Raw genomic sequence first — 24,845 nt, forward strand, 5'->3', positions numbered from 1 at the left:
TCCTGTGCATCTTCAGAAAATGATCCTAAAAATAGAGACAACGACAACTTGACAATTTATCCCAGCTCTTCACTTCTGCCCCTATCTGCCCTGCCGTGGCTGCACCACCATAATGAAGGCATCCCCAAATCCATCCCTCCTCAACGAGACCCTCTGCCCCGGAGTCCCCTGGTCCTGTTCCCCGGCCAGGACTGAAGGTGGGCAGCCCTTGTCTGGCAGGGCAGGGCTTGGCCCCTATTTTATGTTTAAATAAAGAAATAGAGTTTTCACAGCTATGTCCATGTGGTAGCACCAGCAAAGCCCCCCCAGCACCAGCACTGGCTGAGCTCCATGCCCAGGAGCAGCCTTGGATGGCCACGGTGTGGGCAGGCAGGAGCCAGGCAGGGGCTGCTGTGCCCAGCGCAGGGCCCCGAGGGGAAGGGGGAGCCCATGCTGAGCGTCCCTGGGCTGAGGGCAAATTTCCTTCCGGGGGATCATCTGGGCCTGGACCTTACGAGGCACAAAGGGATATTTTGGGGTCCCTGCAGAGGCGTGCAGGGATCTCTCATGAGGCACAAAGGAGTATTGATGACCTCTCCTAAGGTGTGCAGGGATCCCTCATGCGTTGGGCAGCAGGGTTAAATTTGAGGGGGTTTTTTACTCTTCTCAGCACAGCACAGGGACACTTGGCCGAGGTTTTGCCAAGCTGGGAGAAAGCCTCTTGCAAAGGCTTGGGCCCAGCCTGTGGGCACAGCGGGCGGGCGCAGCCCATCCCCTGGGCCAGTCCGGGCTGCTCAGGCCGGGCCGGGCCGGGCCAGGCTCGGGCCCCGGCAGGGAAGGTCTGCGGCCCTGGGCTCTGCTGAGGCTGCTGAGCTCCGGCCTGCCCTGTGCTGCAGCCCAACACATTGACAGCCATGGCCGTGCCCTGGGCCACCGCAGGCACCCGGGGCTACAGCTGAGGCCGCGCCTTCTCCCACTGAAGGGAGGCTGGCTCTGTTCCCTCGCAGGGCACAGCTTAGCTCCCAGCACCTTTGTGAACCTGCCTGCCGGGCAAGTGCTGGGGGGCAGAGAGTTCCAACCCTTCTCACTGGGAAGTGTGTCTGATTTTTTTCCCTCTAAATTTGTGTCCTGGCGGAGGTTTAAGTTTGCTTGCTCTCAGTAGGGCGCTTTTCTTCTTGGCAGTCAGTGGGGTTTCAATGCAGCCAGGGTTGAAGGAGGATCTCTGGCTGCTTGGGCTGTGGTTGTGGGACACCTTGGCTTCATCCTTCCTTTGGCTGTGATTTGCACTGGTGCTTGTGCAGGCATTTTACAGTAACTGGCTTCAGTTCTTTCCTCTTGCCCCCAAAAACCGAGAATAAACCTGTTTAGCACCAATGTTTGGGCTCCCAAACAGAACTGTTCTCATTCTACGAGTGTCACAGACATATTTTATGAAAAATCCTTTTTCCAGGGTCTTTTCTCCTGTGAAGCTGGGAAGCTTCAGCTTCTCCATGTTTTGTTGCTTTGGAATGTGATTTGGAGAATTGTTACCCAGCATGTGAAATTGTTTTTACTTGATGAGCAATGACAGCCACCTGTGTTAAAGCTGTGAACAGTCACAAGATTTTGTTATTCATTCCTTTGCTTTCCCTTCCAGCTTTTTGATGAATTCTTTCTCTCTATTTAGTATAGTTGTAGTGTAGTACTTTAATATAATATCCTCATATATCAGCCTTCTGAAACATGGAGTCAAGATTCTCATCTCTTCCCTCATCCTGGAATCCTCAAACACAGGTATACCCAAGTCTTTCAGGCTTGCTCAGTGAATGAGCAGCTGATTGAAGTACAAAAATACTGAGAAACCCCACAGTCCCTTCCTAGGAAGAAACATCTCCCCATCTAAACCTCACCTGTCTTTATCCAGTTACAGGGGAAACAGACATATATATATATATATATATATATATGTATGTCTGCAATAAAATAACTTCAGCTTTAAATGAAATCTCTGTATTTATCCTTTTCCTATGAAATTTTGGTTAGAAAGAAGTTTTATTTTACACAGTTACATTTAGTCAGGACATTAAATAACAGATGCTTTTAAGATGCCAAATACTGGAACTGCAGCAAATTCCTCCCTGACTGACATTCATGTGTGCCTGCTCTCAGGGAGGAATCAGAAGGTCCTGTCCAGAGGGTGAGAGCAGATGTATGCCCTCTTCTCCAGGATCTGCTTTGCAGCTTTTTTAATGGAATCATCCAGGTTTTCATCAGCATCTGTGGAGAAAGAGAGAAAAGTCAACTAAGGGAGCACAAAGAGCTGTTGTAAATTTCTTTCAAGAAGTGTTTTTGAACACAAATGCAAGAGTGTGAGGGCCAGGAAGAAATTGAACATTTTCTTCTGAAAAAGATTGGTTATTACAGACTGAGCTTCAGAGAGCCAATGCCCAACTGGTCAGTGCTTCCCAAAGAGTCCAAATCCCTCATTTCTATCAGCTACTTGTCAGAAGTATATACATGAAATGTAGATATTATATTCCTCAATAAAGAACCCTGGCAGTTGGCTTTAGCTATGAAGAGAAGAGACTCTTTTCAACAGGTTCCAGCTCTGCTGCTTGTTTCAATTAAAAGCGGAGCCAAACTCTTCTGTTGGTCACATCAAACTCACCTTTTTTTGATTACAGTCTGAAAGACAGAAGAGCGTAAGAACTATTTTATAGTACTTACATTTTTCTAATTGAGCCATGGCATAATTATTCTTGAAATAGGCTTCTGTGCAGAAGATATTTGTAAGAAGCACCTGGAAAAGGAGTAAAACTGAGTTTAAAAATAGTGAATGAATTTCATAACAAAAACCATGTAGTAAGAATACAGTAATTGAAACATCTCAAAGCTCTTTGATGATGGTGCCCTGAACCCCAGTCATGTGCAGTGCGGCCTCAGCTCTCCCTTTGAGGCCAGAGAACTGCCAAGGCTCAGGGCTGGGATGAGCCTTCACCCAAAAGCTACTCCAAGACTGATTGGGAATCAGTCCAGAGCAGGGCTCACACAAAGAGCAAGGTCTCAAGGCCAAAGCCAAACCTTTATCATGTTGGATTTGTTTTCACACTGATCTGGAGCAAATTTTTCTTGACCTGCAACACCACTGTTACCATGAAACTTTACATGAGCTACTAAATAAGCACTGTCCTTTCCTGTCCTGAGCTGTGCTGCCCAAATACTGTTGTGCTTATGTGTTTTTATTAATGATTACATGGAAAGAGCTTGGGAAGAACTGCATGGTGTTAACAGATTTGAGAGAATGTGCAGAGTTGTGGTGAGGTTCTAAATGTCTGTGTATGTGTTAAAGAAGTATTTTAAACATGTTGAAAGTGTGCAGCTCAACAAGCAGAGCCCCTGAGAGGCTCCTGCACTCTGGCAGGTTTAGCCACGTTCTGCTGCACTTTTATGGGAGAGTTTGCTGTAATTCCCCAGAGATGCAGCCTGCCTGCTGCCAGGAGCACAGCCTGAGTGGGAATGGTTGGTGCTGAGGGACACTCACCTCGTGGTCATGGTTCCTGAGCCCGATGCTGATGGAGCGGCTGGCCCGGGAGATGGCTGCAGTCATTGCATACAAATTAATCACCACATCTGCCACTCTCTTCAGCACCAGCTGCTCATCCACTATTGTCTGGGAGAGAGAAAATCATTATCTGCTTGTGGTTTGTCAATTTAAAACTTTAACCAAATATCACTGTCCATACTTCATGTTTAGGTCCAGCTTTATTTCGCATAAACCGGTTCTAGCCTAGGTCAGAAATTATCATTGTTAGTTTTGGGTTTACTAAGCTGCACCTTTTAAATTCTACTTGTAAAATTGTAATATTGATGTATGCCTTAAACCACTTTGTTAAATGCCTGTAGCAGCAGGATTTGTGCTTACACAAGAAGAAAACAACCAATTCACTGAGGGTGCTGGTACTTTGGTTTTGGTTCTAACAATGTAACTTGCCCATTATACTGAGTACCTAATGTCAGTGTGTTTTCTCACACCCAGTGAGAAGGTGTCATGTGAAGGAAGTGCTGGTCCTGCCACACTCAGTCCCCTGCAGGTTCCAGTGGGGCCCTGAGGATAAACTATTCAGTAACTGTCGTGGTTTGGCCCGGAAATGTGTTTTTGGAAAAGTCTAAGTCGGGCCAATCAGTGGCCAAATTCAAAATTGGCATGTGGTGTGGCCATTGAGGATCTGGATACGCCTCTGAGAACACACGGGGGTTAAAAGCAGGAGATTCCCAGAGAACTTCCTCTTTGGGAATCCGGCGTGGGTGAGTAAGGTCTGGCCTCTCCCCTGCCCAGCTGCGTCTGGGTGGGGGAGGGGGAGGCCATGACAGGGAGGAGGCTGGGAGCCCCAAAAGGTGCAGAGGTGGAGGAGAACATGCAGGGGTGGAAGAGACTTGAGATGTCTGGGCAGCCCCCCCGGAGAGAGGGACAAAGATTGTGCTGGCAACTCAGCCGGCCAGAAGCGGGGGATGCGGCGAGAGAGGTGCCCAGCAGCTGTAGGAGTCCTTGGGCAGGCAGAAGTGAAATTTAACCCCTTTGTAGACTAATGGAAACCTTACAAATACTGAATCCTCCTGAATCAGGATGAGGTGAGAGAGAGATGAGAGATGGGCAAGCGTGAGGAAAGCTGGAAGAGAGAAGAATCCTGAGTGGAAGAGATGATGGAGTGGCCTTGGGCTGGACTCTTTCTTGTATAGCCATGGACAGACCCGTGTTTTTTCCCTGTGACCCAGAGACTGTATTTAGGGGGAGGCAACACCCGGGAGTCAAGAGTGAAGCAGCGGCGTGAACAGAGACGGCTGAAGGGGGTGTGGGATGCCCTCTGTCTCCACGGAGAGGAAGATCTCTGTTCATGAGGCCCCTCGGCCCCAGGGGGTGAAATTTGGGGGGGACTGGTGTCCCAAGAGTTGAGAGACTGCTGCTTCTGGAAGTGGGTGGAGCATCTTTAAACGGGGAGCCCTAAAGGCAGTCCTGGCCCGTGTCCAGTGGTGAGAGCACTGGACATGGGGGGGAAAAGTCACGAGGGCCGATGTCCTTTGGGTGGGGCCATGGATGACGCGGAAGCACAGGGGGTTTCAATTGTGCTTCCGGGGGAGGCCCATGAGGCAAGGGGGGACTCCTCTCTCCCCGATGGATTTGAGGGTTGATAATTTGAGGGGTGGTGGATCTCTGGAGAAAAGGGAGGGGGAGGAGGAAAGTATCTGGAAGGTTTTCATTCTTAGTTTAGTATGTGTTCCTTTCTAGATTTGTAATAAATAAAGTGTTATGTTTTTTTTCCCTCCATCCCCGAATGAGAGCCTGCTTTGTTCTGTTCCCGGGTCACATCTCACAGCCACCATTTTGAAAATATACCCTTCATGGGGGCCCTGGCATTGTGCCAGGGTCAAACCATGACAGTAACAAAGACAACAGACAAAATAAATAGTTACCTTGCCAAACCTACTTAGCAGGCCCCCTGACTGTAGTTCCAAAATAATAAACGTTTTCTTCAAGTTTCTTGGCATTCTCCTATAAAACAAAACACAAAATAGAACAATTTGAGTAGTCTTATAACAGAAAAGCAACATACCCCCACCCCCTTTAAAGAGGATACTGGATTTTCTCTTTTTTAACATTCATCCACCTTGCTGCTAAAAGCCAGACAGGCACATTTCTTTCTCTCAAAGATCCATTACAATTTTCTGGAGTTTACTCTCAGTAACTTTTAGTATAGGCTTATGATAACAAAAGTAACTAACAGAACGCCCCATGAAAAATATACCTTATCTTTTTCCTATTAACAGAACATTCATTTTTTGGTCATAAAAACCTTCTCCTAAGTGATTAAGCAAGTATGTGTATGTGTAATTCACAGTCATTCTGACCTGAAACTCTGTTCCAATTAAACAGGAAAAACTCCTGTTTTGTAACTAACCTTATAACAAAGGGCAGCTATTAAAAACGCTTTCATATGGTGAAGGCTCAATTTATACAAATTATCCAAATGGATCTAAAACTGGATTTGGTATAAACACAGGCTTAGAGCAGCCTTCATCCTCCCTTGATACCTGGACAATAACTGTAACTTCTTACCCTGTCATGGTGCCAACATCTGCTTACCCTGGAAAATCTCACTGCCCCTAGGTATACATTTTGGTTTGCAAAAACAGGAGATCAAATTGTGGCAAGCAGCAAAGGGAACAAACACAAGAGCTCAGCAGAGAGGCCCTTACCTGGAGGCTGGGATGCACCACCCCACTGTCACCTACAAGCCCCAGATCCACCTTCCTGCCCAGGGTGTCCTGTAACCTGGTCAGGAACTCCCCCAGCGCCACTCCCACGTTTCCTTTCTTGATTGCTCTGAAATGTTGGGGAAAGAATGGCTGTTAAAAAAAATTCCAAGAGGTTCAGACACAACCAGTTGGAATTCCAAATACTTTAGCACCAAGTCCTGATCCACTGCTGTGAAGTCTGGAGAACAACTGTGGAGCCTTAAGAGTCATCAGCTGCTCTCCAAGACACCCACAAGGAATTCCAGAGACCAGTACTCAATATGCACAATGCAGCTGTTGTGTCAATACAACTTCATTCAGATACAAAATATTAATTACTGGTCTTGAAAGAAATAATTACAGCTTGTGTAAAAGTCCAAGATAAAATGCATTAAATGCTACAATTCCTAAATCTATGAACCATCCCATTAAAAACACAGAGTCCCTGTAACAGTGAACTTTTACAGACAATAAATAGAAATACTGCAGGTATTCCCTGCAGTTTGTCCTCTTATCTATAAAGTTATCTGATTCTGTTTAGTTTATTTAAAACTATTAAGAATAAATAAGAACATACTTAATTTTGTCAGTTAAGATCTTCCCTGCATGCTGCATCCCTGTCAGTGCAATGTACATTCTCAGGATTTCATTGGTGCCCTGGAAAAAGCAGAAGAGAAAGTGAGAAGGTGGGTAACCAGAGTTTACAATAGTGTTTTCCAAGCAGGTCTGTTGTGCCCCTGTGCTCTTCCCACTGCTCCAGTATCACATGATGACTCTCCCCACACATAAACTGCCGCCTTTTGCTTTATCTCAGTTTTAATTCTGATTTCATGGGGCATTGCAGAAGTTGAGCCCCTCATCATTAAACACACAAATATACCCCAATGTAAAAGAAAACAGACAAAATGCATTTTGATTAAAAATGCTCTGCACTGTTCCAGTGAAGGAATATTTGAATAGTTGTAGAACTGCTCAAAATGAGCTGAGTTAAAATCAAGTCTGACAGTGACTCTGATGTGCACATGATGGGTCACTGACAATCCAGCTTGGAAAGAGAACAAGCTTCAGAACCAACCTTTCTTTTAATTTAAATAGCCATCAATAAGTTAATTAAATGTCTAAGTTGATCTTTTATGAGTTTCTCTGCTTCTCTTGTGAGAAGCACACAAGAGGAAAGGTTACTGCTGTAACTCACACTGTGGTCAGTCTGTAAAAGCCATCATAGCTTATTTTATTATAGGGAACTACTATTGATATTCCAAAGAAAACAAGGTTAGTCCTGCAGTTTTACTGTTAGAGACTTTGCAGCTGAAGGAACAAGATCCTGGTCAATCAAACCTTCAGGTTTCTACTCCCCTTTATAGGAGGTGTGAACTGCAGTTTGCAGAAAAAGGGGATCCTGGTACTTGCCTCAAAGATGAGCAGGATCCTGGTGTCTCTGAGGTAGCGTTCATAAGGATAATCCTTCATGTAGCCAAGGCCTCCAAGGATCTGCAGAGCCTCACTCACACATGCCCAGGCACCTTCAGAGCTGAACACCTGCCATGGAACAGGGTTTGATCAGCAGAGAGTAGATAATAAATCAGCAATAAACACAGGATGCCCTGCTCTGGGGTTGTATCCACAGGACACTGCTGCAGCGTTTTCTGTGTGTTACACCGGTCCTGGAGCAGTATCCCTGTGGCTCAGGGGTTTGTCAAATTTAGTGATGCAATGCACAGGGCACTCTCCACATTCCAGGGACAGGGGCAGCCCCACACAGGGAGAGCAGCTGCAGCTGCTTGGCTGGAGCCCAGAGCAGGAGTTTTCTGCAGTGACCATGAGGGACACCCTGACAGCCATAGCCTGGATATTCCACAGGGTTTGTTGTGCCATCAGCTCCCTGGGAAAGCTGGCACAGCAGCAGCTTGGCCAGGATGGCAGCTGGAGTGTGACTGAGTGTCCCAGTGCTCATGTGAGGCCTCCTCAGACGCCAGCTCAGCGGCTGTGACATTCTCAACCTGTTCCCTGCAGGTTTTATTTTGCACGAGTCTGAGCTTGTGGGGTACAGACAGAACAGTATCTGTCATTCCACCTGGCTGCAGTGCTTCTCTCCTCTAAATGCAGCCCTGAGTTCTCAGCCCTCTGCAGGCTGAACACTGAGCCTTTTCCCAGCCCTGGTTACCTTGACCATGGCAGCCTCGACGGAGCAGTCAGGGAAGCCTGGCCTGTCCATCATCCCTGCAGTCAGGTAAGCCATGCTCTCCATCACGTAGGCTTTCACAGCCATCAAACAAAACTTCTCCTGCCACACAGCAACAGGAGGAATCGTACAGAAATTCAGATGCAAAAGTCCACAATCAACCCTCAAACTTAAAAAGACCTGCAGTTCTTATATGTTTTACATCATCAAATTAATCAATCAATAAAAAGTACCACTTTGAAACAACAATAAATAAAAAATACTTTTATATATTTATCATTCTGGACATTTAAAAGATCAGTGTACAGAAGTCAGCACCAGGTTCACACAAATTTCTAGCAAATCCTTTAAACCAGTACAGCCAAAATACACCCAATGCAATCTATGTCCTGGCACTTCACACAGAGATTTAGGTGTTTCATGTTTTGTTACCTGAATTAATCCAAACTGGCTGAGTTTCTTATTGAATTGTTTCCTGGTGCAAGCATACTCTGATGTCAGTTCTTCAAAGAAAGAAAAACAAGTCATTCTCAGAAGGGCTGTGACAGACCATTCCAGCAGCTGGTGTCCTTCCCTGGGCGGTGACATTCCAGTCTGTGCCCAGGAGCCCCCTGGCTGTTCCAGAAGCAGCACTTTGTGAAAATCACGCTCACACTGATGTTGTTGACCAAGTGTGGGACCAGCCTGTCAAAGGCTTTTGAACCAGAGGTATGAACCTGTACTCTTAAGAGAAGTGATCAGGTTTGGTGCTAATTGGTTAGAGAGACTTCTGTTACTGTTTTGGCTAATAATTGGCAGAAAGCAGTTTTAGCCCTAGTTACTGTGTGCAGCTTTGAGCCAGTTATTCAGGTGGGAGGTTCCAGGGGAGATTACACCTTCTAAAATCAATAGTACAGAGGTTTTTTTGTTGGGAATAACATTTTACCTCAGGGAAGTCCAACAGAGGCAATAACCTCCCACTCTATGAACTGAATCTACACTGTACAAAAGGAAAAAGACCTTTATTTCAAAACCTCTGCAAGCAGGCTTTTAATTTAATTTTTCAAAACCATATTTTCGTGTTTTAAAGATATCAAAGCCTGTTATGACAAGGTCAAGACTCCTGCTCCCACTCTGAATGTCTTGCATGATCTGCCTCAGGCAGAGCAGTTTCTGCTGGCACCCAGCCATGCAGAGCTCCCAATTCACCCACCTATCAACTTCTTAATCATTCCAGCAGATGCACTGCCCATGCTAAATCTTCCACTGTTGAGGATATTCATGGCAACCTGTGAAGAAACAGATGGGGTTTAGGCCACATTCTCCTTAGGTCACTGGTTCCTGCTTCTGTGTTCCCTGGATTTCACTCCTCACTGGGACACACTGCCAGTCCTGGAGAGTGCCCTCACATCAGCCACCACAGCTCTCAGCATCCCAAGGAAAATGCTTCAAAACTGGGCTTTTCCTGCCACCCATTACATCCAATTTTGTATCTGAAGTAGATGATCCGGTGACTTGGAAATAATCTCTAATTAGATGAAGGTAAAATGTAGATAAAAATGCATTTATCTGCAGCTGGTAAACAACATTCCAGCTGGACAGCACGGCTCCAGTTTATCAGATGAAGAAAACCACAGTATTTCTCCTTGCAGCTGACCTGTGATGGCTGCTCTCTGCCTCAGGTGGCTTTCAGCAACACATCACAGAAGGGATAAGAAAGGAGGTATAGAAATGAAATACAGACCAATAACGTAAAAAAAATAGATTTTGGAGTCTGGTGTCTGTAGTGTTGTTTCTCAACATGGGTGACTCATGTCAAAGCCTGTTAGGAAAGAAGTCACTGTCCTACATTTTAACTTGTCAGGAAGGCACCATAACAATCTTCTTTTAATCTCTACTACATTAAGGAAAATAATTTATTTTAGCACTTAGGCCTGGACTTGCCTGCTACAGCAGGAATAAGAAATGGAGAAGGAGTAAGAGCAGGTTAGCAACTCCCCAGGTCACACTCTCAGAGAAAGGTTACACAGCAAGGCCACCTGTGGTTTTCTCTCCTGGGGTCCTGCCAGCATTTCCCTGTGCAACAGGGCAGCCCTGGAGAAGCACCTGACAGCCAGGGCACCTTGGAGCTGGGCATGCCTCCAGCACTCCCTGTGACATCCACACAGCCTGTGCCAGGGTGTCTCCCTTCCCACATTCTGCTCTGGAACCAGCAGAGGACATGTCCTCCATTCAGGGCAGAAGGGCAGCTGAAGTCACTCCCTCTTCTGAGGGGACACCACAACAAACAACCAAAAGCCCAACAAGAAGAGAAGAAACACAGAAATCTGAGATGATGGCACACTGTGCACTGTCCAGTGACACCAATTTACAGATCAATGGGGGAATCTCTCCTCCTGTACCCTAGAGTGTGGCAGTGCTCACACCACCCACAAGGAAACTTCAGCACGGGGGGAAACAGCCTCCTTCAGACTTCTATAAATCACCAGTAGTTATTCTCCACTGCTTACCTTAAATCCCCCTCCAACTTCTCCAATTACATTCTCTATAGGCACTTTGGTGTTTTCAAAATGTACTTCACAGGCTGAAACACAGAATTAACACTTGATCAAATATGACACAGAAATACTTAAAAGACATTCAGGAACTTAAGTCACTATTTGTAGCAGGAAATGAAGTCTTCCTAATGCATTGTTTATGACAGAATTATACATGCTTCGCCAAAGAAGTGAGAATTTGGGAAAAGGCTGTAGTTGACATCAGTTATTGATGTAAAATATTTAAAATATTATGAATATACACTGTGTAAACAGAGAACTACAGTTTGGTCTTTATTTCTAGTTCTAAGGAACTGACTGAACAGTCACCAAGATGGTGAAAAGATGCAATCATTACAAAGCTTAGAAGAGCTGAAGAACGTGGACTTCTAGATTAAACCTATTGGCCACTGAGTCTCCTGAATGATTTCTTTCACTGCACAGTGAATGAACTCCACAAATTGGATTTCTTATTTCAGACCCTGCGTCAGGAAGGGCTCCTGGGAAAAGCCAGCTAAAGAAACATGAAACTTATACTGTAACATGGAATACGTATTGATTTGCCCCTGAATTCAGATGATCCAACCAAAATAAAACCTTAAACTATGAAAACAAGTTCTGCTAACAGTTTTAGGTGGCTCTTACTGTTGGAGCCTCGAATGCCCAGTTTATCCTCGGGTTTCCCATGGGTGACGCCCCCAAAGTCCCGCTCCACGATGAAAGCAGTGATTTTATCCTTCACCTGCCCGTCCTTGTCCACAATCTCTGTCCTGGCAAACACTGTGAAAATACTGGCCAGGCCACCATTGGAGATCCAGACCTGTTTTGAGAGAGGGAAGATGTGTAAGAAAGGTAAATGTGCTGATTTTGTGGGCACAGCCCTCCAGGGTTTTGTAACAGGCTGGGAAAAGAACAGAGTGCTGAAAAATTGCTGTTCCTTCCCTTCAGTTCTAATGAGGGTCTGCTCCCAGGGTGAGCACATTTCTGAGGAGAGCTGACCACATGTGCTCAGTTTAGAGCAACTTTAAAACCAGAATGTAGTATCAATATGCATTAAATTAAAATCCACAGTGCATTTCCACAAAAGCTGGTCCATCCTGCTGCTGCTGGCACCTGAGAGATACAGGAGCAATGCAGACTGGACAAACCCTGTGGCCAAAAATTAACTCTGATGAGAAATTCTCTGATCAGCCTCTCCCCCAGGGTGGGTCTCTTCACACCACAAATGGATCAACAACTACAGACCAAGTCTGCAACGCATCCAATACTGCTGAAACCAGGACATCTCTGATTTCTTCAAGACTGGCTTTTGTCACGGTTTCTTTTAACAGAAAGGTTCCAGGCAGACCTATTTCTAATTAAATATCAAGTTGTATTTTAAAATCTAGCCTGCAGAATGAAGAGATGTCAAATACAGGTTCAGGTTTCCTTTTACCTAAGCTGTCATGGAAGGGGCTGATTTACTAAGAAACCAACCCGCCCTGAAGCTGAACACACAAATGGCCAACAGAGAAAGAACCCAGGGTAGTTTTCCATTTTCCTTACCAGGAGTTTAATGCAGTAATTCTCTAACAATAATTTTCTAGTCCCTTTGTGCCTAATCTTTTTGACAGGGTCATTCTCCTCTAGCTTGGAAACCTCCCAGTTCCAGACTGATGCAAAAGACAAGAACACTTCCTACATTTGTAAGAAACCCCTTTCCTGTTCCCAGTCTGTGAGTAGGTACCTTGGAGCCATTTAACAGGAAGTGTTTCCCATCTTCACTCAGGGTTGCCCTTGTCTGGATGGATGCAGCATCACTCCCACTAGAAAACAAACAAGTTACGAATGTTTAAACAAGTAAACATGCTTTAAAAAAACAAAACTGCATATTCCCCCTCTTCCTATTCTGTAAAAAGGAGGGGGTCTTAAATAGCAGTATATAAATTTTAGCTTTTAACTAACAAGGAAGCTCACTAGATTGAACAGTTCTAAAAGTTACCTGAGGGGACATTTCTTCTCATTACCATGTTATCAGGATTATAACCTGACCAGACTGTGTAGAATGCCACAAAAGCAACATTTTGGAGCTACACTTTGAGCTATGTGAACACACAATGAGCCTCTCACTTAAGTGACAACAAAAATTCTTCCTTTTAGTTTTGGTAGCTCCTTCAAAACAGGCTTTTATATTTTGAATAAGAACTGAAAGCATCCCAGAACAGTCACAGCACATTATTTCTGACGTAGCACAAAGCATCCTTTCAAGTAAATGAATTCCTGGGATGAGAACAAGAATCAAGGATTTCATGGACACTGCCAAAAGCAGCATGTTGGGGAAAGAGTAATTGGAGTGTTCCTTGAAATACCAAAACTAAGCCACAGATGTATATACTGAAGCCATGGGCCCCAGATAAAGAAGCCTGAAGGTATGAAGCAATGCAGCTAAGGCAGTGAGCCCCTGTGGGGCTGTGGGGCAGCAGCACCTGCCGGGCTCGGTGAGGCAGAAGGCAGCAATGTGCTCCCCCGAGGCCAGGCGGGGCAGGTACTTGGCCTTCTGCTCCTCGGTGCCAGCAATGAGGATCCCCTGCAGAAACAAGCACAGGAAACTTTGCAGCATCACCCTGTGGGAAAAGAGAGGGAGCTGACAAGCTCCAGCATGTTCAGAAAGCTTCATCTGCAAGTTTTATGGCATAGCAAGAGACAGTTTAATCAACAAGACTGTATTATTTGTCAGTCATTAAAATATTTTTTCATTAGCATTCTCTGCTCAATTCGACAAGGAATCTTCTCTTGCTATAACAAACTGAGTGTGGTTTCAAGCTTCTTTCTGCCATCCACCCAGCACTAAAAAGGTAAATACCTATGGCTATATTCAAGTTCAAAACTGACACACTTTCTCTCAGATGAGTTATCTCCTCTAGGCCCCCCAACATGCAGCCCCAGCCAGCCAAAGTTCCTCTTTTCTGAATTCTTTCCTTCCTCATCACCTGAGCCCCCCTGATACTGTTTCAATTCTATTTATTCTAGGTACTTTAGACAAGTTTAGCCAATTTAAAAAAAAAACAACTTGGACTCATTCACCTAAGAACAATTATCCTAATAGTAACTTCCTTGTGTACTTCCTATGCAGCCTTTCTGTCTCACACTGAACCAGTGGCAGAGGCTGCTGCAGACACCAACAACCTGATTTATGCTTTGCCAGTAATTCTGATTTGCTCCCCCTAAGCCCCACATTTTTCACTTCACCTTTTCCATGCAATCTGTGCAGAAGCCCTGGCCCCAGAGCAGCAGCATTACCTTCAGCCCAATGGCCTGGTGAGCTGCCAGGGTCACTGCAATGGAGCCATCCAGGGAGCTGATTTCTCCCAGACGTGCATACATGGTGTTTGACAGGCCCAGCCCACCTGGAACAGGCACCAGGTTTTATTTCAGTACATTTTTTGTGCCACTTCCCCGCTCCCCCAAAAATCCATTTCAAGTACAGAAATACAGGAATGTAGCGGCTTTAACTGGAGAGGTACAAAAGTGGCACAAAATGCACCCCTAGATGTTCTTCTGTGGCATTTACTCACCATATTCCTCTGGAATCTGCATGCCAAAGAGACCCAGGTCCTTCAGTCCTTGTAAGGTTTCGGGTGGGATTTTTGCATCTTGATCGATTTTCTTCGAGTCCACTACAAATACAGAATTTTTTTCTCATTTAACACTGTGTTTCTCAGTGCCCAGAGCAGCTGGGAGGCTACAGGATTCCCCCACCAGGGCCACAGTCACTCATGACCCTTCTCATTCCCAGCTTCACAAGAATTTCTTCTTTCTAGCTTCAGCCTGACCATCCTGTTTGTCCTCACCACATATTCAGGAAAAAGACTTGGAAATGGGAAAAATACAGCATTTATTTCATTTTCTCAAACATTTCTACTGGTTCTGCATGCCAGCAGATTCCAAGACTGGAATAAGCAAAGTATTTTCAGGATTCTCTATCTGAACTAAGTCTAGGTCGTGAATACAAGAAAAAAAAAAAGTACATAAATGAGGAAATTAGAAAATCTTGTTCTTAGGAGATTTTAGATTCTTGGGGGATTAAGAGAGCTGTTCTGTACCATGGCAGTGAAAACAAACAGGAATCATACTTTCTCCAGACTCCATAATTTGACCCTTTTATTCCTTCCCTAAACATCAGGCTGTTTACTCCATGAACCATGTTCCCCCCCACAGAGCAAAGAGTTAAAAAATGTAATTTGAATAAATCCCTTATTTACTGTCAGTGAGCAACACTACAATTTTACAGTTAAAATCACCTGGATCTCGCCAATTGTGATGTGTGACAATCACTGGCTTCTCCAAACTCCTACAGAGTTTGGAAAACCTCTGTCAATGGGAAGGCTGAGACAGTGCTGTTTAACTGCCCCAGAAATTGCTGTCTGTGCAAACCACTGTTCTGCAATTGCTCTGGAATTGGCTTATCCAAGGCAGCACGAATGGAAGGACACCCTGCAATGCTCTCTGGAATGCAGACGGGTAATAAGGCCTTTCCCAAATGGAATTATTACTCTAATACTCAAAAAACAGAAATGCTTTTGATTTTTCATAACTCCTCAACGAGCCAGCATTTCTGAGTATCTCTGCTGCATTTTGCCACGGTCAGTTTTAGCAGAGTAGGACAGCTATAAAGTTCTAGGAACTAGAACTAGGAAAAAAAAAATCACAATGTATGAAGTAGTTAGAAGCACAATTCAGCTGAGCTAAAACCAATTTCAAATCCTATCTTTATCCCAGAATTCTTTTACATCCTTGGTTTTTCCCCTGTTTTGGAGATTTAATTCTTCTGATCAGCACCCAAATACTTCCCAAAAAAGCCACAAATGGAGATGCTACAGAATCAGCATCACTGTGTGAGCAGCAATAAATGCATAAACTAAATTAAATGTTTGAAACACCTTATGGAACTGCTATAGTGAAATAATTTTGTAATCACTAAATCACTTGCATGGATAAAACCACAATAATATACCTTCTTCATTGAAGAACTTTTCAACAGGTCCCACAAACTGGTTGATTTCTGCCAGTTCTTCATTGCTAATTTCTGGGTAAGGAAAAACTTCTTCCTAAAATAGGAGAATAGGAGAATTATTTAATAATTTTTAATACACGAACCATGCAGTTAAAATAAAAATCATGGGAGATATGCCTTGCAAAGACTCTAAAACACTGTGCAAATTAAGAATTGTGGAAAATGTCCCGAAACAGAAATAGGGCTCCACAGGACCCAACTTTATTTCACATCAAAACCAGACCAGAGGGTGTTAACTGAACAACAGAAACACGAGGGAGAAATCAAGAGATCTTTTAAGAACCACAAGGATGCAAAAGTTCTTCATCACCCATGAGTTTTAACCCTATTCAGGGACTGATAAAAATGAGTTTGATGTTTCCAAAGCTCAGCCCATGAGCACTGTCCCTTGCGAACACCCAGCACATTTCACCTGCTAATGCCTCGAGGACAAAGGTGAGTGAGCCCCACCACTCCTTATCATCCCCAGGGTGTTCTGGCCATGAACTGGAAGCAGCACAGCCTGACAGGTTGGAATTGGTAAAAAATACAAACAAGGAACACAAGGAGTGGGAGGCTACGTGAGAAGAACACTTCTGATTTTTACTGCCTTTCCCCTTTTAAACAGAAGAATTTATCTCTGTCCACACAAATCTGTTCATGGTACTCTGAGCAATATATCAGCATCAAAAATTCAGGACCTGTGAAATGTTAGAGGTTTTCAGAAAGCTGCTGTGTTGAAACTTGAGAGAAGAAACACTCCAGACATATCTGTAGAGGGGTTTAACACAGTGGAGCCTGAGTGCTGCCTGTTTTAACACCTTATCTGACAAGCTCCATTGCAGGAGACTTTATTGCTCAACTTATTTCAGTGGATTTGAATTATTTCTTCTTTCCATTTACTTCACCCTGCAATCTCTGATAAATGCACACTCTAAGCCCTGCAGTAACAAACTCTGCTTAATACAGCGTTCCATCTCAGATTTTAACTTCTTTGTCCAGTGGCACCTCAAGGCACCACAAGAACACCAATCTTTCCTACCAAAACTGTAGGCAGAGATTTACAAGAAGCCTCCATCCTTGAAGAACAACCAGAGGACGAAGCCATCCAAGTTCAGCGGCATGCCCAGAGGGGGAGCACGGCGACGGGCAGCGCCCAGGGGACCCGCGGGACTGGCAGGCACAGGGGCTCTCGGCGTTGTTTGGGTCACTCTGAGCGCCATCGCCTGTTCTGTGTGCAAAGGCTCCCTTGAGTTACCCGGCTGCAGCTGAGGGACACACAGAGCCAGGGCAGGGAGCTCCGCAGGGCTGGACCCGGGGGCTGCGGGGCAGCCGGGCCGGGCCGGGCCCTGCCGAGGGCTCACAGCAACGCCCGCAGCCCGGGCTGGGATGAGCAGCTGGGAAAGGCCCTGGCGCTGCTGCGGACGAGCCCCCGGTGCGTGCCAGCCCCGCTGTCCGCCGGTGAAAGGGCAGCGACCCCCGGGCGCGGCCGGCCCCCACCGCCCCCCGCGGACCCACCTTGCGCAGCGTGCCGAGGAACAGCTCCTTGGCGAAGGCGCGGCGGGGCGCGGCCGTGCGCAGGCCGCGGGGCCGGCCTGGGGCTGGGGCTGGGGCCGGGGCCGGGGCCGGGGCCGGGGCCGGGGCCGGGCGGAGCGCAGGGCCCGCAGCAGCAGCAGCACCGCGCTCATGGCCGCGCTCGGCGCTCCGCTGACGGCACCGCCGAGCGCCCGGCCCCGCCGGGGCGGGGCACGGCCCGCAGCCCCACAGCCCCGCGGCCTCACCGCCTCACGGGGCGGCGCTTCGCTCGCAGGAGCCGCGGGGATGTGCTCCATCCGGGTGACCTGCGGCGGGCACGGCCCCACAGCCCTGCGGCGCCTTGCTTCGCTCGCAGGGCCCGCAGTAACGCCGCTCACGGCTTCCTCACGGCTTCCCTGGTGCCCTCCCCTCCCCGGCCCGGCAGCTCTTGCCCGAGCCGCACGGTGCCGCCGAGAAGCAGCTCTTGGTGCAGCCTTTGAATCGCCCTCATGAAGCGAAAGCAGCGGCGCAGGCCAGCCCGCGAGCAGCACCGCAGGCAGGGATCGCTGCTTCCCCTCCTGGAGCTGCGGGACACGCTGGGCTGCAGCGTGGAAATCGCCCCCGAATCTCCTAAATCCAAGCCTGACTCCCCCTCCTCCGTGTGTCGGGAGCCGGGGCAGGATGGTGTGGGCAGCTCCAACCTCCCCTGAGCGGCCCCGCACTCCTGCAGCCCTTCCCGCACATAAACAAGTGTCAAAGACCTGTCTGCTCGCTGTGCCCTGCGAGAGCGCTGCCCTGCACCGAGCATCCCCCTCCTCCTTCACTTCCCCTGCCATCCCTCTGGCAGCAGGTTTTGTCTTTTTTTAAAAAACCCAGGTGCCAAACCTGTGTGAAATTACTGATACTCACTGAAATCTGGCTGAGAAGCACTCAGTGCTCCCCTTCTGTACGGGAGGTCACGGTCAGTTTTGTGGCACCATCACCCCACAGCCGCTGCCTCACCTGCAGGTGGCTGGGGCTGCTCACCGACACAGAAGGGCTGTTAAAGGCATGTTGAGCTTCATTTACTCAAGGGTAGAATTAATTTGTTTGAACTATTTATTTCAGATAAAATAAGCCCTTTAAAGGCTGCCGCTACTCTGTCATTTTAGGCATCTCCATGTCCACCTGCCTTGACTTTGCTTTGGTCTGTGTGGAACTGCAGAATGTTACAAAATGGCATTTGCAAAAAGAACAAGTAAACACAGGCTTAATGAACTCACTTATTTTGCTTCCTTTACTTATGACTCATAAAATGAAAATCCTTTAATGTTGTAACACAAATAAATTGCCATGTTGGTTGCCTCTCGACTGTACTGCAAGTAGGGAACAAGAAGGGCTGAGAGTGAGGGATCAGGAAAAGGTGAGGATGTGCTCAGCTCTCATTAAGTAACATTATCCTGCTTCTTTTGGTTTTGAAAGGTGGAAAAGCAAGAGGTGATGTCTAATGCTCCCGGGCAGCAAACAATGGGTGGGGAACGCTGAGCTGGGTGCAGCACTTGGCAATCTTTGGGGTGCAGTGATGAGGTGCCAGTGCTTGATGGTATGGATAGAAGGGAACACGCCTCAGCCTTGTGACACGTGGGGTTAATGGGGCAGAGCCACACCATGTCCCTCTGAGGGGACCTGGGTGGCACTGCCACACCAGTGCCACATCCCAGCTCTGGGCAGGAGAGGTAAAAAATGATAAAAAAATTAGTTTTTTATCTTCCTGGGCAGGAGAGGTGCAGGTCCCACAACACCTGCCAGACTGAATATCAGGAATGAAAGGGTTAAACTGAGGCCACCCTCTCCTGAGACAAGTCAGGCAGGTTCTGGTGATGTAGGGGTGATGTGGCAGCTTGAAAGAAAGGATAAACAGAGCGTGGTACAAACTGCTTGAAGAAAATGATCCAAAGAGTGAAAACAAGGCTGGGCAGTTGGGAAGCACAGGGAAAAGATGCCTCATCATGAAGTCCACAAGAACTGAGGCAGCAGCCAGCACACCCCACCCTGTGTGTTCACTCAGCAAGCATGAGGATGGCATTGTGGGGATATCCTAAATAAATCAACACCTGGGGTTTTCCAGTCACAGGGGGTGATATCACACCCACAGCACGAAACTGCAGGTGGACCATCACTGGCACGGAGAATGCTCTGTCCCTGCGCTGGCACCAGTGGTGCCACACCACAGATCTTCTCCCATCCAGTGCTGTGTGTAACCACAGCTGAAATCACACTGCTGGCAGCTGCAGTTCTCTGCAGAATCCCTCCACCCTGACCTGACACATCTTCAAACTGCCTTGCACAGAACTGCACCATCTACTAAAAAAAAAGTTAAAACAGTATTTTTCTCTTTTGCTTCAGCAATATGCCCAACCTTTTCCTTTCCCCACTTTTATTTATGACTCCTCTCTGCTGTCTCTGCCACTGAGATATTCATCCACGTGTTCCCATCATTTCAGGTTCCCTTCCTGGGCCATCCAATCCCTCAGCTGTTACAGCTCCTCATAACCCACATTTTGTGAACAACCACAACTCCCACAGTGATGTCCATTTCAGCCCATTCCACACAGAAGCGGAAAAATTTCTTCCTGAGAAGGAATTAATGCAAGAGAAGTGGAGATCAGTAAATGACTACAATAAAAATACCCTTCAGCTTTCCTTTTTATTCTTCCATATTTTTCCAGCAGCTGCTTAAAAACTGGTATTCAGCAATAAAATGACCTGATAACATTTAGGTCTTTGAGACATAGATATTTTATTTACTGAAAAAGTGTTACTAAACCACTTTACAAAAACATTCACCAGGCTTTGCAGCACTTCCAGGAAAATACATACAATTCCTCTTCTCTTTATGCAATCATTGTTTGCTCCTGTTCAAGCTGACAGATGGTATGAAAATTTTGCACTTGACATCCATAATTGTCTTTCCCACAGGCGTGTGCTCATCGATGATGTGCTCATTGCATCACCTCCTGACTTGGAACATTTTTTTAAAAAGCTGTTTCACATATGAAATCCTGGGAAAGGTGAGGGCAGGGACGGGTATTTCCACTTTTGCTCCTGGTTGTGGGCTGTGCAAGTGATGTGATGTGTTTGAAACCCAGATGTTAACATGGTCACTGTATAAATACATCAATAAATTCGTCCAGGCTCTTGTCCATCCACACTGACTGGACTGTGGCCATCTAAGAAACCACCTGAAAAATAAAGACCCATTCTGTTAGTCAAAGGGACTCTCACAACGTCAGGTGGCACTTGCAGGGAAATTGTCCATCAGCTCTGCCATGTTAGATTAAAAGGAAGCACTAAATTGCCTCATGTTTTGAAGTATTTTATATTTTATTTCACGCTATAATTTTTTTTAACAGCCAAATAAGATTTAGTTTCTCAAGCAAGGGAAAATGTGCCGGAGAGTGTATTGAAATCAAGTTTCTGGCTCAGCGAGGGGAGGTGACCTGAGCTCAGTGCAGGAAAGAAGCTGTTGCTGTAGGACTGCACCCAAGGAGCTGTGGGCCAGCCTGGAGAGTGCTGCCTTTATGTCACACACAGGGGACAGTGATGAGTGAGAGGCCAAGGCTGGCTATAAAAAGACCTTGCAGCAACTGGATAAAGCACATCTTGGCACTATTAATGGATACAGAAGGGACATGGGTCAAGAAGCTCTTTGCCAAAATAACCTTCATTGCACTGTAATGTCAGAGACAAGGGAAGAGCTCCATGAACTCAAGAACATTTCATTAATAATTATTAGTACAATATTAATAAACTATTATTTACATTATTTATATTAAATAATTTAAGTATTTCTATTAAATAATTTATTTATATATTTATGCTAAATATTTCTATTATTAATTTAATTTATTATTTATTTATTAGTTCAATGAGGCATCTGTTTCTCCCTTTACTCATCTGGGAAGAGAAACAGATGACCCAAAATGCCAGTGCTTTTTCACCAGCTTTTTTTCAAAGGCATTTAAAATTCCTGCAGTCAGAGGAATTGCTGAGGACATGTCCCCTGTGGTTCACTACTAATATATAGACAGGTTGGGTTTGTGTGTTGGTTTTTTTTTGTTTGTTTGTTTTGTTTGTTTTTTTTGTTTGTTTGTTTTTGTTTTTGTTTTTTTTTGTTGTTGTTGTTATTGTTTGTTTTTTGGGTTTTTTGTGGGTTTTTTTGCATGAAGCTATGCTGGCAGTCTGGAAATTTGTGAGGAGGGTAATGGAATATTGCAACAGCCCAGGAAACTGCATATTGTACTAGTAGAAAAAAAATAGGAAGAGCAGAAACAAAGTTTCCTCCTCCTTTAGGCACAAAATACACAAACAAAAGATTTTGAAAATGTACAGATTGGCATAGCAGAGGAGTTAGCACATAATCAAGGACATTTTTAAAACCTGCTGAAATGCCATGAAAATTCAGGGCTATAAACACGTGGGATGCTCCAAGTCTGAATTGGAATATTCAGCGCATTCGTCACTGGGCTGGAAAATGTTGCTGCTCTTCCAGTTTCAGGGGTTGAAGGACAACAGAAGCATCTCAAACTCTGCTGATTGCAGGGGTGTGTTTGGTTGGTTGGTTTTTTGGGGTTTGGTTGGGGTTTTTTTGGATGTTATTTTTAATTACAGCAGAGTCATTTTTTGGAACCTGGTGTAAGGGCTGAGGCAGAAGCAGAGACACGAGACTACCAGAAAGATGGCAAGGACAATATACAGGATGAATCATTAAATAAAAATGTTCTTCCTTGTTGGAGATGGACATAAAGAAATATTAGCCAGCAAGTGAAGGAATATCAGCCAAGAGAACACAGGGAGCTGGTGGGGGGGGAAGATGCTCAGGGGGTGGGCACCTCCCTTCAGGGCCCCACACTCAGCTGAGCTCTGCTCCTATAAAAAATCACTACAAAGTCAGACTGGCAATGGTTAAATGAACTAATTTCCAGCCTTGGTTCACTCTGATCCCACTGCTGAGTCACAGAACTCCTGCACGGTCCCTGCTTCTCCCACTTCCCTGGACACTCACCCAGGGCCCATCTCCTCATCAGAAACCAGGCACTGTGCTGTGGCAGAGCTGAGAAACTGCAGAGAAAAGACATTTCCATCATGCCCTCCTAATATTTCATTTGCCTTGGAATGAATTTCCTCTGCTCATCTTGTTAAAGACAGATTATTTTTGCTTTGCTCATTACACAGACCTGTCTAAAGCACTGTGTCCAAGGATGAAAAATAAATGAAAGCTCCAGTGGTGCCGTTACCCAGCAGAGCTGATGGATTGCACTCTCCTGTGGCTGCTTTCAGCTGCTGTGTCTCGTGAACCATGCTGCTAATTTCACATCTCAGTTACTGCAAAAATGCTAAATAAAGGTTTTGTTGTTGTTTTTTTTTTTCCATTTTATCCCTAAAAATGTGTGATTATTCACATGGCAAAAATGATAAATCGAAAGATTTGAAAAAGTGAAGAAGTGATGGCTTCAAGTCAGCATCACCCACACACAACTTTCATTTAAGTCTTGCTTAGCTGAGAAAGTACTTCCAGCAGAAATATTAATTTAAGATTTTCCTAACTTTCATGACCAGCCTCATCCTGAAGTTGATTTACTTTTGCTGAGTAATACAGGATTTGTCTTTAATTCTTGAAATAATAGGAAACAGAAAGAAGGCTTACTTAAAAAAACTACACCTAAAATGAATTTTTTGTGTGGTTCAGATATTTCTATTAAATTGGTTGTGCTATGTTCCCTTCCAGGAATTTTACATCAACAAAATATGGCACCAAAATCACTAAGCAGGGTAAAAATCCAGAAAGATTCCTTTGGAAAAGGTGTATTTAATGCAGCTGTAACACAGGGTGGAGATGAATAAAACACTACACAACTATTAAAATAAATATATGCTAAAATACCATACCTGTTTTTATGAAACTCTGAATCAAAATCAATCATTAAGGCCAACTGGAAAAAAACAAAGTTAAATAGAATTCATTGATTGTTAAGTCAACAAAAATCTGAAGAAAGATACAGATAAAACATTTGAAGATCTTTATTTTGTTTTTCTGTCCTTTTAATCTTGCATTTCTTTATTTCAACCAAAAAAAAAAAAGGCAAAAATTCTTGGGAAAGAACCTGTTTTTAAAAAGTTGCTATCTAGAAGAGCTTGAGAAGTTGTTTATTGCATGATGACTCATTCCCACAATCTGTGAGTGCACTGCCACGTGCAAACCTCTTGTCTTCTCAAAATCTGCTAAAGTTCTACAAATCCTAATTTCTAAACCAGGAATAGAAGCATCAGTGAAGAACAGCTCTGCAAATTCTTCTACTTCCACTAGAGGATGTTTCACTGATCACCTTCAAAGGGCTCCCACAGCTCAGAGAGTGGCACAGAGGATGATGGTAAGTGGGAACTTACCTACCAAAAAAAAAAAAATTGATGAAGATGTGCATCCTGAAATTACAGCCCTCCAGAAAGAGGTCATAGTTGACTATTCCCACAAAATAATTCAAGAATGTCCTAAAATTTGTAGAAAACAGAAGCAAACATAGTGTTTAGTTTAACTGACAGCTGAGCATTAGCTTGGCCAGGCTTTCCAGAACACACTACAATCTCCTGGAAAGGCTGGAAATGCACCAAGTTCAGGGCACAATGGAATATCCACGGGTGATTATCAAAGTGTAACTGCAATTCAAACACTGGGAAGGTCACGTGTGGCAAAGGATCCTTCAGGGCTGGAAACTGAGACACACAAACAGAGGACAAGGAGTAACTGGGCAGTACTTACTCGGTGCTGGGCTGAGGGGTCCGGGGCTCCCTGCCCGTGGCCACGAGGCACTGCCAGCTCCTGGGAGTTCCACGGAGCAGCCCAGGACTTGACTGCAGCGGCGGCGGCTGACCTCTGAGTCTCTGACTCTCCCGGCAAGCTGCGGCCAGCACCGCCGGCAGCACTGAGGGGGGGAAGGGCACCCTCTCGCTGGGAGACTTCCTGGGGAGAGTGCTTAAGGCGGAATGCCTTCAGAAGAGCGAGGATCCACGGAGCTGTTTGAAGAGGAGCCGGGCTGCGACCCACAGGAGAAAAAGGCAGGACCGCGTCGACAGGGAAAACGATAGGGTTTTATTGAAAGTGCGTCGAGTGCGGACAAAAAGGCATACCCGGCAAGGCCTTATAACCAGAACACAATGACCAATCTAAATTTTCGAGAGGAGGGAATAACACGTAACAAACATCTCGGATCTCCAGTGGGAATAAACTGAGGGTTGAACCCTGACCCCTGATCCAATCATTCAATGTCCAAGGCAGAAGGTTCTGGATGGAAGGGTGTGGGCACCGAGTAACAGA

The 24,845-nt window shown here is 45.6% G+C and overlaps 1 long non-coding RNA gene and 1 pseudogene across 1 annotated transcript; one reads left to right on the forward strand and one right to left on the reverse strand.

Annotated features, from left to right (window-relative positions):
• Positions 1-1,991: 1,991 nt before the first annotated feature.
• Positions 1,992-16,030, reverse strand: LOC135303965 (complex I assembly factor ACAD9, mitochondrial-like; annotated as a pseudogene).
• Positions 16,031-19,215: 3,185 nt separating this feature from the next.
• LOC135303966 (uncharacterized) lies at positions 19,216-23,192 on the forward strand. Its single transcript, XR_010365398.1, has 2 exons — positions 19,216-20,544; positions 22,709-23,192. It is a non-coding gene; the product is annotated as an uncharacterized LOC135303966 (long non-coding RNA).
• The last annotated feature ends 1,653 nt before the right edge of the window (positions 23,193-24,845 follow it).

This window comes from Passer domesticus, chromosome 6, assembly GCF_036417665.1.
Source record: "Passer domesticus isolate bPasDom1 chromosome 6, bPasDom1.hap1, whole genome shotgun sequence".
Taxonomy (NCBI): domain Eukaryota; kingdom Metazoa; phylum Chordata; class Aves; order Passeriformes; family Passeridae; genus Passer; species Passer domesticus.